We start from the raw sequence: 8,236 nt of genomic DNA, 5'->3' as shown, positions 1-8,236 counted from the left end.
AACCACTTCAATAAAGTTATGAAATTAAGTTACTTGATTTTTGTACAGTAATTGACAAACAGCATGCACCTCTGGTAATATATTACCCTAATTACTAAATATCACTCCTAAAAATAATTTGTACTATGCAGATATCCAATGGTTATTTAGCGGCAAAGTATTTTGAACTTCTCTTGAGTTAAGAATGAATTACATCATTTTCTGTTACAGAAGTGCAATGAGCTACAGATTCACTAATCTTTTTTGTGCTGTGAAGTGACTATTACTATTTTGACATCTTAGAAAACACAAAAAAAAGGAGAGAAAACAGAACATAATCATGTTTTCTGCAATGATATGTTCATGTCAGCAATAACCCTACTCTAGATATTTCTAACACATTTAAAGAAACATGTTTAATTGATCAAAAAATAGAATACAACCACACACGCACATGTGCGCGCGCGCGTGCGCACACACACACACACACACACACACACACACACACACACACAAGCCCCAGACACATCACATGTACATACAAGCAATGCTAATGGACTTGGAAAGTTTTATTATACACGTGTGTGTGTGTGTGTGTGTATGTGTGTGTGTGTGTGTGTGTATGTTAAAGAAGAGACCATGAATTTGATAGAAGAACCATGAGAGGAGCTTGAAGAAAGTGCGAAAGATGGAAGTGATATAGATACGGTCTTCACATATGAGTTCTAAAAAATAAAATTATATAAAAATAAACTGTACTTTATATTTTTGCCTTCATCAAAAATGTTAATATTGCATGTGCATTCGGTTAGTATAAAAGGAATATGTCTATAACTTATTTTAAAATTACAGTGGTGGAGTGTTCACCTAGTATTTACAAGGTCCTGGTCTTGGTCTTTGACATTACCAAAAGAAATAAATAAAGGCTATAGGATTTTTTAAAAGGTATTCTTTGTGTTTTTAATGTTTTTTCTTACATTTTAATGACCCCATATTCATGTACAGAAATAGGAAATATTCTAGTAAGTTTGTCCTTTGCTTATCATAAATGAACTATTTAATTGTCAAGCTACCTCTAAGAGACAAGAATTCATACTATGCATAAGTCATAGATTAGGAAACTAAAGTTAAATTATTTCAGCAGAACCATCATAGATATTAGTGACTGAACGAGAGCACAGTCCTGCTGGTCTCCAAAGGCATCATTCTGCCCATGCTGGGTTATCTCTTCAATGTCAAATGAAATACACGGAATCCAAATATTTTTACTTAGTGTCTCAAGGATTTTATAAATGTAGAATGATTTCATATTTTTCTTGTAATGTCTTCTAATTTTCATGGACTTTTAGAAGTGGATGGCATGAGTTCTTTAAAATGCGGATTTTGCTAGACACCTTTAATTCCAGCCAATGAAAGGCAAAGGCAGGCAGATCTGAGTCTGAGGTCACCCTGGTCTACTACAAAGAAGATCCAAGACAGCTAGAACTACATAGAGAAACCTGCCTTGAAAACAGACAAACAACCAGAAATAAACAACTAAGTATTTATATCACTCGGGAAAAACACCCTGCTCATCAAATGGACAGCACAGTAGAGCTGGCTTGAGAGGGCTATAGGTAAGCTGACCATGAGGGCATGAGCACACAGGAGAGCTGGCCTTGCCAGTTGTCTGCTGTGTGGTGCCATGGGCTAAGGAGAGATGTTCTTGTCTGCCCTCACTGCCCTTATCACCTGAAGCAGTCAATAGAGCTGGTCCTGGGGCCGTGAGAGCAGGAAAGCTGGACCTGCTCCTCATAGATTGCAAAATTTGGAGAGTGGTCCCTGCGCCTTGCCTTGGCAGCAGACCAGAGCTAGCCCTGGTTGTAGGGGCTTGCAGACGAGCCAGCCCCGAGGACATATGAGTGGGAGAGCTGACTTGGCCACCTTGCCTGCTGCAGCATTCCAGAGAGTGGGCCCAGCATCTTGCTTGGGCAGCAAAATAGAGCTGGTCCTGCTAGTGTGGGTCCAGATGAGCTGATCCCAAGGGTATGAAAGCAGGACAACTGGCTCTGCCCCTTGCTGGAGGAGACATTGGGTGAGCTAGCTGGGACAGGGCTGGAGAGTTCACCCCAATGGTGTATGTTGTGAGTCAGGGGAGAGAACTGGCAGCTGATTAGCTCACATACTATCCATGCCCATTCCAGGACTGTGTGTTAGTCCACACCAACCTCTAGCTCATCTATGAACTGTGAGAGCATATGTAAGGTCTGGTCCTACAGATACAAGGCTTCAGGATCCCCATGCCATGAGACAACAACAGGACCTCCAAGAGGAGATATCAGAGAGGATCTAGTATTCATAGTGTGGCAGAAGCCAAAATAATATTTGTAAGTAAAGAAATGTGGACAAATAGTATACTGTGGAACATACTGTGACACACTACAGCTTCCACGAGATTTTATTTTTCTTTTGGGAGAAAGATTATAAGAGCAGATGGTAGGTACAAAGGGATGGGGTGGTAAGTGGGATTGGGGAGCATGATGTAAAATTCACAAAGAATCAATAAAAAGTATTTAAAAAGAAAAAATTTGTAGAAAAATATATTTATTAAAAATGCTTAATTTAACTTCAAAGTATATGAATTTTCTTGATAGAAGGATATTATTGAAGTTCTTTTTAATCATAATAGGTTAAGGCTGGTTCTTAAGCCAATGGAAAATAAAAAAGGCATAAAAAGAGAAAGTGACTGCGAATTGGATTTAGAAAAAGAGAAAAGAGGATAATTTAATCAACAATAGTATTTTATGTTCAAAAAACCGAAGCATTGTCTTCAGTAAAACTGCATGACATGGTGTGTCAAAGAGACATGGCTGGTAGTGAAGTTCTACTGGGTACTATCACCTCTGTGTACTGTCATCTTATTTCATGTGTTTGTGTGACACAGCATCCGCATGTCTGACCCTGTATCAACAGATGCTTGGTTCTAGGACAGTTAAGTTGATGGGCACAGAGTCAAGTGGGCAGTAGACACTGAGTCACAATGCCATGTGCCTCTGATGCCAGAATAGCATCAAGATGGCTTTAAGAGCAGGTATGACCAACATCAAATTATGAGGGGTTTTAAATTCAGGAAACACCTATGATGTAGCATTGTTATTTTAGAAGTGAATTCCACGTGAGAGAACTATTTGATAAACCATTCTTTAAAATCACCCAGTATCCCCTAGCTCCACAGAAGAGCATTTGAGAACATCTTTCAGAACCAGGCCATTCCCTTCATCTTTAAGAGAAAAACATGATTTATTTTCTATGTCCCATTCCCAAATTGCCGAACTTTGAAATCTATTAGCCACACCTTTTTTTTTCTTTTTTCTTTTTTTGGGGGGGGGGTTCTTTTTTTTTGAGCTGGGGACCGAACCCAGGGCCTTGTGCTTCCTAGGTAAGCGCTCTACCACTGAGCTAAATCCCCAGCCCCTCTTTTTTCTTTCAACATTTTACTGGTTCTTTGTGACTTTCATGTTATGCACCCAAATCCCACTAATTTTTCCCTCCTCTCATACCTGTCCTCCACCCTTGCAACCTCCTCTCCAACATAGAAAAAGAAATCCTGTTGTGGAAGCTGTAGTGTGTCTCCTTTGTCACATTTCTTTGCTTGCAAATGTTTATTGCAATGAGCTGCTGGTCTGGTATGAAGCCTCAGGCTTCTGATACCCTGGGGCATAAAGATCCTGTAGTTTTGGATATTTAGAACTGGCTCCTGTATGTACTCCAACAGTTCATCGATGGGGTAGATATTGGGGTTGGCCAGTTCAAAGCCCTGGATCTAGGCCTGAGAGGAATCTGTGTGCATCAACCAGTTGGCTTTCCCACTCCCCTGTTTTTGGGGCTGACTCAGAGGCAACCAGGGCCAGCTCTCCCTGTCTGCTCAAGCAAGGTACAGGCACCTGTTCTTCCAAGGGTTTCAGCTGTGAGTAACAAGGCCAGTTCTCTCCCATTCTCATGACACCAGGGCCAACTCACCTTTCTGCCATAGGTAGCAAGGAATAGAGTCTAGGAACATACATCTCTCCCTCATCCTTGACACTGTACAGCAGACGAGAGGCAAGGCTGGCTCTCCTGTGCTCATGCCCTCAGAGCTAGCTCACCTGCAAGCCCCACAGCCAGAACCTGCTGAACTATGCCTTCCAGAGGAGGTGCAGGGACTGCTCTCCTAAATGCATGGAGCAGTTGGGGCAGCTCTCCTGCCTGCCATAGGTGGTTAGGGGCAATGGGTAGGATAGCTTTTCCTTTCCCATGTCAATGTATGGCAGACATGTGCTGAGGCCAGCTCCCCCATCCTTACACCCTCAGGGCCAGCTCAATGGCAACCCTGCCACCAGGATCAGTTCTACTGTGCTGCCCAGAAAAGAGGCAGGGCCAGCTGTTCTGCTCTTTTGACCCTAGAGCCAGGTCTCCCACCTGCTTTAGATGGCAAGGTTGGGGGAGGGGAAGAAGAGGGTACCTCTCCCTCATCTATGCCACTTCACAGGAGATGAGTGGCAGGGCCAGCTCTCCCATGCTCATACCCTCATACCCTCAGCTGCAACTCCTGCAATGTGCGGGCCCACTCCCCACAACCCCTCTACTCCAGCTGGCTGGGGATAGAGTGAGTTTTCCTGCTCTTTTGCTCCAAGGAATGACTCTCTCACATTGTCCAGGAGACTGGTGGGCCAGTTCTGCACAACCCTCAGATATCAACATGGCCCCCACAGGTGCTGCCCAGATCACGGACATCCACATGGACATTGATGGTCATTTCAGTCTCACTCCTCACTCAGCCTACCTGCCTGAGTTCCCCCATGCGAGGGTCTATCTCAGACTCACTACCCCTGGCGCTGGACTGGGGGTTGTCCCAGGATAGCTTTTTACAGAGAGCATTGGGCTACTAATCATTCTGTGGTCACAGGTCAGAACACTGAACATGGACATATCCTCTCTCCTCTGCCACTTACTGATGAACATGTGACATAGTAGTCACATCCATAAAGCCTTAGGGGCAGGGGAGCCACATATCTTAAAGAAAACAACACACACTTAAATTTATTACTTTAATTTCTTTGTCCTTGTCCTAGCTATCCTTGACATAGGACATAGATTATCTCCTTCTGCCTCTAAATTTAAACAACTTTTAACATCCTTCCTTCAGCTCTATTTCTTCCTAATAATGTTTTTTGGGATATCACCCAAATACGTTTGAATGGTCACCACGACTGCGCAATTTCCTAATGGACATCTATATTTGCCCCCTATTTATAACTTGTAACTACTAAAATGCAAAGATCTTCCATCTAAATGAGGTAATAAGTCAGCTTCCTATGTCAGGCAGGTCATATTGTCTCAGTGATTTCCCTACACAATACCTTTAGCTGTGATCTCAGCTCTTTGAAGACAATGATTATTTCAATCCTGTGCTGTTGGATGATACACACAAATATAATGTGTCTTTTTCTGGATTTTCTGAGACTGGGGTTCAAGGAATTTTTTCACTCGACTACCTTCTTGTAAAAGGTGAGAGAGAGAGAGAGAGAGAGCGCTCAGCTGCAATTCTTCCAGAGCTAGAGGCTTATATTGGAAAGTCTTCCTCTGTGTCACTTCTTCCCTTTTTTTTGAAACACACTCTCTCTCACTGATCCTGCAGCTCACCGTTTGACTAGACTAGCTGGCCAGCAAGTCCCTTGGATGCACCTGTCTTTACCTATCAGGGATGAAAATGCGAGGGTGCACTGTGACACCAGACTGCTTACATCTGTGGTCCGGGGATCCTCACTCAGGTTGCTGTGCTTGTACAACAAGCACTTGACCCATCCAGCCATCTATCTCCCCAGCCCCAGAAAATATTTCAAATTCTAGTTTCCTTCCAAATGTGTATGGACGACTAGATAATAAAATGACATCATAATAATTATTCTTGAAGCTATCCTAGATGCTCCATATCTTTCCATTTTCATAGTATTTTTAATATTAAAATATCATTTCTGATTTCACTATTCTAAAATAAAGCCATTCAATTAAGGATGGCTTCTACTTTACCTTTTTCAAGATGTATAGAGATTCAAAAAGGCAAAGGAATCACCAGACTGATTGCCTCTCACGCCCCAACTTGATTTCTGGAAGTGTTTTGTAATCTCATCCGTCAGCAGTTGAAGACGTCTCAATTTGGCTCATACAGTATTCCTTTACTAACATTTATTTCCTTTCCTTCACAGTATCTTTGGTGCCTTTATGACTTTATATTTCTCACTCCTGTTACTATAAGGTCTACTGCTTTGTGCCTCAGTTTCCCTACTTACAAAATTTATCCGGTGCATCATGCCACTTACAAGAATTGTGTATTTTTGCTGTTCCAAGCTAAGTACTTCTTGACCAAGGAGAGTTTTCAAAAGTATAATGTTATGCAAATGAGCATTTAAGTTAATTAAATTTAGTGACATTAAACTAACCATAAAACTCCCAATGTGTACAAAATGACTCATTTCCAGCAAACCCTACTTAATAACACTAAATTGTAAGGGGTTATGATTTAGTTAGATTCTGTGCCAAACAACCTCAAGACTACAGTTTAAAGGCATTTTTTAGAAAGAAAACTGCATTGCAAAAGTGATTATTTTTGATCATTCTGCCCAGAAAAATATTCTTGAAGTCTTGGGTCTTCCTCCTATATTACAGGGAAATGGAATGAAAGAATTTCTCACATTGGTGTAGAATTTGAGGGAACCAGTCTCAGAATAGGTGACTTGCTGCAGGAGATGTAACTTGATCTTACCTGTTATAAACTCATTAAGGCTTCAAACATGCTAACACATTTGCCATAACAAGCTCACCTGTAATTAATATTAAGGATTAATATTAAGGAATAACTGATAAAGTATCAAAAATTTAAACAATATGTTTTCTTTTCTGCTGTTGTTCTCATTAGGAAAAAGTGACCTGGAATCCCGATTCTCCTGCTTTATGAGCCAAAGTTAATCTATAAAGCCCCACCTGTCTAAGTCAAGGTAACATCCTGGAATACTGAGAGTTGTGGTTCTTAGAAAATAACAAAGCCACATGGGAAATATGGTGACCATATGGTTTTGTCCTCAAAAAGCCCCTACAACACATGTCTCTGTAACTACAACATTTATCTCCTCAGATGAAGTGGTGCGATGAGAGCTATACCCAAGCTGTGGAAATACATGGCTCTGGCTGAGCCTAGAGTATTTCTATCATTGTATCAACTATCCCTAGGCCTAATTCTGGAAGCTTCTAGATGCTGTATACTCTAATCTTCTGTAAGCCTGGACCTTTATGGTTTCAGCTTTCAGTCTCTGCTAACCTAGGCTTAGAATGTTAAAAAAAAAAAAAAAAAAAAAAAAAAAAAAAAAAAAAAAAAAACCCTCACATTTCTAGCTCTTTCTGAACTCTCATTGGCTGGTTCAACTCAGCTGTTCTGGCCCAAACTTCTCTCCAAGTTACTGAACTGGTAAAATTTCTCTGGTAAAAACTCCTCCTTTCTCCCTGCACTGATCTTAAGTAGCCTCCCCTGTCCTCATGAAAGTTGGACATATCCTATCTCTGACTCTTGTTAAATCTTTCTCTGATTTGTCACTTTGTCTACCCTTCAATTAGACATCACTTTCCAACATAGCTGCTTCCTTCTACAAACTAACTTTACCTTCAATATTTTGGATTAAATTTGTGTTTTAAGGCATGTCTGTTCCAGCTAAAGGGATTAAAAGTGTGTCTGAATTCCAGCCAGATTACACAGACCCCGAAGGTTTTTGGATATGATCTCTTGCTGGAGCAGCCATTTTGCTAGATTAAAATTCCTCTACATGCCTCATTACAACTGGGAGAATCTCAGAAAGTGGGTCTGACCATGGTCTATCTAGTCAGTATCTAATTAAAACTTGCTTCAAATTTGGCTCAAAATTGTGAAACTGGTTTTTCTCCCGCTAATCTCAAAATTAACGCTTGGAGCCCCACAGTGATATAAAAAGCACACTGTCCCCCCTAAATTCTGGAACTAGGTTCTTCACCCCAGGACTGGTAGGCTGCCCTAGGGTTATGGACATTGGAATATTAATCCAAAGCTCTGAGACATGCTTTCTGTCCTTTGAATCTGCCCCATAGTGAGGAACCATGTGGTAGAACGATATCTCTCTCTCTCTCTCTCTCTCTCTCTCTCTCTCTCTCTCTCTCTCTCTCTTCATTTTTAGCTTCCTGTGCCATTTTTCTGCCTGGTTTCTGGCTATGGACT

The 8,236-nt window shown here is 41.3% G+C and overlaps 1 non-coding gene across 1 annotated transcript; it reads right to left on the bottom strand.

Moving 5' to 3' along the window:
* Window positions 1–4,870: 4,870 nt before the first annotated feature.
* LOC120093462 (small nucleolar RNA SNORA17) lies at window positions 4,871–4,998 on the bottom strand. The gene has a single exon (XR_005486516.1). It is a non-coding gene; the product is annotated as a small nucleolar RNA SNORA17 (small nucleolar RNA).
* Between the last annotated feature and the right edge of the window lie 3,238 nt (window positions 4,999–8,236).

The sequence above is a fragment of the Rattus norvegicus genome, chromosome 6 (assembly GCF_036323735.1).
Source record: "Rattus norvegicus strain BN/NHsdMcwi chromosome 6, GRCr8, whole genome shotgun sequence".
NCBI lineage: Eukaryota > Metazoa > Chordata > Mammalia > Rodentia > Muridae > Rattus > Rattus norvegicus.
Note: the sequence above shows the minus strand (reverse complement) of the source record. Positions and strands in the feature narration are given on the sequence as shown.